This window comes from Rattus norvegicus, chromosome 1, assembly GCF_036323735.1.
Source record: "Rattus norvegicus strain BN/NHsdMcwi chromosome 1, GRCr8, whole genome shotgun sequence".
Taxonomy (NCBI): domain Eukaryota; kingdom Metazoa; phylum Chordata; class Mammalia; order Rodentia; family Muridae; genus Rattus; species Rattus norvegicus.
The window spans coordinates 225291893-225296609 of NC_086019.1; the positions used below are offsets into that span (position 1 = coordinate 225291893).

General features: G+C 41.3%; 1 pseudogene; it reads left to right on the plus strand.

Moving 5' to 3' along the window:
• The first annotated feature begins 2204 nt into the window (after nucleotides 1-2204).
• On the plus strand, nucleotides 2205-3269 carry Rnps1-ps3 (RNA binding protein with serine rich domain 1, pseudogene 3; annotated as a pseudogene).
• Nucleotides 3270-4717: the final 1448 nt, after the last annotated feature.

Sequence of the window (4717 nt, forward strand, 5' to 3'; positions counted from 1 at the left end):
GGGGATACCCTCTCCCTCACACTTCTTTTTGATTTCTAAAATCCATGAGATAAGAAGCTTTGATTCACTGAGTTCTCCATTCCATAACTTAAAGTGTTGGTACAAGCCCAAAAGCAGCAAAGTGAACCAACCATGGACTTAAACCTCTAAAACCAAGAGCCAAAATAAAATTTTCCTCCTTCTGCCACAATAATAGGAGGACGTGTTATCAATTAACTAAGTGACGTCCCCACTATGTCAAAAGCTGACATAGACCAACTTGCAGGATTGTTGTTTAACATTTTCAAAGTGAGAGTCAACTGTACCTAGAAGAAAGAATTGTTAACCCAGCTCATTCTCAGCACTTTGTGATATCATCGTACACTGAGAATCTGTGCATTACAGCTAAAACCACCCATTGTTCCTTGTTGCTGACCATCCAACATGAAACACAGTAACCTCTGCTTCTTTTTATATCCCCGGGCTAACTACACCAAGCAGTGTATACTTTGTTTCTACCTAGATCGAAGCACATCATTTGTGCTGCCTAGCGCTGGAAGTGTTGTTCTTCTATCATTGGATATGGCCACTGTAGAGTTTGAGGGTGAAGTTCATGGTAGACTGTGTACTTAGCTAGTGCAAGGTTCAAGATTGGATCTCCAACACAAAATATTTTAAAGGTTAAAAAAAAGAACAGTTTTTGTTTATCTTTTTATGAATTATCTCTAAGGTTTCCAGGTTTTCCTCAGTACTTTAGATTTACAATAGCTGCACATCCTTTTTATCCAGTTGCCCATCTCTAATTGTGATGTATCCAAGTTATGTAATCTTGTTAGTTGCTAGATCTAATAAGAACCACTAAAATATTTTTTTTTTTGGTTCTTTTTTTCGGAGCTGGGGACAGAACCCAGGGCCTTGCGCTTCCTAGGTAAGCGCTCTACCACTGAGCTAAATCCCCAGCCCCAAACCACTAAAATATTAATAATTGCATTAAAGCCATCTAAGCTTTGACTTTTACAAAACTTGAAAATATAGCTTACCTGAAGGGTTGTTAAAGAACGAAAATATGATAACGCATGTGAAAAGGTTTTGTAAACATTATCTTTAATGTACCACTAACCTAGTGTTGTCATAAATCATGCCAGAAATAATTTATATCACATTATCATAAACTCAAAGGAATTTTTGTCATTATGGCTATTGCAGAAAATATCTTCTAGAAATATATACAATGACCTGAGGTTTGGAAATATCACTAACAGTTCAAAAGATAGAATAGCTTTATATACTATATGTATAAAATTACTTACTTATAATATTATAACTAAAATTTAATCTCAAAAAATCTTAAAGGTCAAGGTTACAATTGTATTTAAAGAAATTTTGTGTGAAGGAAATAAATCCATACTGAAGTATTCAGGGATGATAATCATGATATCATAAGGAGGAAAGAATTATCGATTTTTTTATTTTATAAGAACAGAAATACAAAATCAAGCTTTAAATCTAGGAAGTGTTAGAAAACCAATGTGATGTGTCTCCATGTCCTTTAATTCTTCCCCCACATAGGTGAGTCAGCATTTCACTAGGTTGCCCTATTGCCGAAGATAGCCATAAGTTTATAACCTTCTTGCCTCAACTTCCCACGGGTTGAAATTATAGAAGTGTGCCACCACAATCAGAGCAATGTGTTCTAATTCTTAGTGTGGAGAATTATAACTCCTCCTTATAATGCATAGAAGAATAATTAAAATATTTAATTGGTAACCACAAATTTTCTTCTCTGGCTTTTATTTGATTTACAAGGAATATAAATTTGGGGTGTAATATCTAATGGTCACAAATGCTTCTCTGTATGGAAAAGTGTCTCCATTTACAACAGAGTGTATTTCCTTAAGAAAGAGAGGGGGTAGAAAAAGAAAGGAAGGAAGAAAGGGAAGGAGGGAGGGAGAGAGAGAGGGAGAGAGGGTGGAAGGAAGGGAGGGAGGGGGAGGGAGGGAGAGAGGAAGGAAGGAAGGAAGGAAGGAAGGAAGGAAGGAAGGAAGGAAGGAAGGAAGGACGGAAGAGAAAGAGGGGTCTGAGAAGAGCGGGAGGAGGTGGCGGCCTTGGGAAGATGTTGCTCTTTGGCATAAATTGCAGTCCATTAGGGATCGTTTGTTAGACTCAAGTTAGAAGTGAGAGTTCAAATAAGTGAGGCTGACATTGCTGCCTTGAAGAAGGGGAGAATGGACTTATCAGGAGTGAAAAAGAAAAGCTTGCTAGGAGTCAAAGAGAATAACAAAAAGTCAGCACTAGGGTTCCTTCTCCTATCAAACGCGAGGACCGCTCTGATGAGAAGTCCAAGGATAGATCTAAAAATAAAGGAGCCAGTAAAGAGTCAATTGAGAAGGATCGTAGCAGAGATAAGACTCGGAAGAGACACAGAGCTTCAAGCGGAAGCAGTAGCACCCGGTCTAGGTCCAGCTCGACCTCCAGCTCGGGCTCCAGCACGAGCACAGGCTCAAGCAGTGGCTCTAGCTTGTCCTCTGCATTCAGCTGCTCAGGAAGCTCCAGCACATCCGGAAGCTCCAGTTCTAGCAGCTCCCCAACCCCTGCTTTGCACAGGCATGACAACAGGCTGCGTTCCTGCTCCAAATCCAAACCAGCTAAAAGAGATGAAAAAAGACAGGAAAAGGGGAGCCCTTCACCGAAACCCACCAAAGTGCACACTGGGAGGCTCACCAGGAATGTAACCAAGGATCATACCATGGAACTATTTTCTACTTACGGGAAAATTAAAATGATTGACATGCCTGTAGAAAGGATGAGTCCTCACCTATCCAAAGGCTATGCGTATGTGGAATTTGAGAATCCAGATGAAGCAGAGAAGGCGCTGAAACACATGGATGGTGACAAATTGATGGCCAAGAGATCACTGCCACTGCTGTGCTAGCACCCTGGCCCCGGCCACCACCTCAGCGATCAAGCTGGACCAGCTTCCACCACCTCCCATGTGGCATAAGTCACGCCCACAGATGAGGAGAAGTTGTCGATTCCCAAAACTCAGGTCTTGCTGGAGAGATGGCTCAGTGGTTAAGAGCACTGACTGCTCTTCCAGAGGTCCTGAGTTCAAGTCCCAGCAACCACATGGTGGCTCACAACCATCTGTAATGGGATCTGGTGCCCTCTTCTGGTGTGTCTGAAGACAGCAACAGTGTACTCATATACAAAACTCAGGTCTCCTGTGCGTAGAAGGTCTTGATCTCCCCGGCCACCGCCTCCACAGGTCCAGCACCAACTCCTCCCAATAAGCAGGGACATTGATTGGTCCCTCTGTAACTTACGTTCCTCAGACTCAGTGTTGTCATTTTCTCTAGCCAAATGAGGATCTGTAAGGAAGGGTCCCTAACTAGGGTAGCCTTTGAAGACAGCAGTTGAGATGTTTCCTCTGCAGGAGGGTTCTGGCTTGTAGAGTTACTGTTGATTCAGAACTGTGCCCGTAGAGGTACCCTGTAGTTTTCTGGCTAGAAATTTCACTCCTTCAGTTCTTTGTTGTCTGTTTAGTAGCCGAGCCAACTGGAACATAGGCAGCACCGCTTCCCACAGTCAGACAACCTGGTCAAGTCCTCGCTGTTGCTGTGCCACCCTGCTGGAAAGGACCAAGCCACTGCTCTGTGCCGTGGTCTTGAACATGACCCCTGCTGAGTACCCTTCAACATCGGGGGTTAAAACCTTTGAAGGATTCCTCCATAAATGGTTACTTTTTTCTGTCCTTGTGTCTCTGTTACTTTCTAAAATCGGTGAGTCAATTCTACAGGATCCTCATGAAACCTAGCCAATCCTTTAGAAGCCCAATTGTTGTTTAATAAGAGAGAGAAAGGGGGTGGATCCAGATGGGAGGCGAGGTGGGGCAGAACTGGGGGGAGTAGGAGGAAAAATCATAATCAAGATATATTATGGGAGAAAAATCATTTTCAATAAAAGGAGAAATAAACGAAAATAAAGAAACTCCCTTCAAAAGCTTATCTCTACAAGCATTTCACTTAAGCATACTGCACAGGGCAATGGCTTATAGACAGAAACCTACTTGGAGGGAGAAATATAGATTCATGCTTCTTTTTTTCATACAACTTTACTAGTAGGTGCTTGCCTTTGTATTCTCTCTGACTAGTGTGTGTGTGTGTGTGTGTGTGTACTTGTATGTGTGTGTGTATACTTGTACATGTGTGTGTACTTGTGTGTGTATACTTGTATATGTGTGTGTGTACTTGTGTGTGTGTGGCAAGTATGCAGTGTGTGTGTGTGTATGTGTGCATGTGTGTGTGTCCCCTACATTTCTATGAAGTTTCCACTCACTCTTTCTGAGAAAAAAATCACTCTCTCTTTCATGTTAAACTAGTACGTGGACCGTCTCCTACTATGCACTCAGTCAACTTCCTGTTCTTAGAACAGAATATGAAAGATTGGCTAATTTATAATGAGAATGTTATTTCAGTTCTTTGTTCAAACTATGGAAGACATTTTAGCACATTATATGTGGGGGTTTTTTGCTTTGAGTGTCTTTCTATTCATCTAATCCATAGGACTTTTATGAAGATTTTATATCTCAATACCTTTGCAATCCCAATGTAAAAACATTATTGACATTCCTCAAACAAATGTCAAGAATAAAAGAAAATAATATATTTGAGCAGCATCATATTAGGCAGAGGAACCTGAACTCATTAGGGTAGTCATGAAGGAGCTATTATCTGAGTGA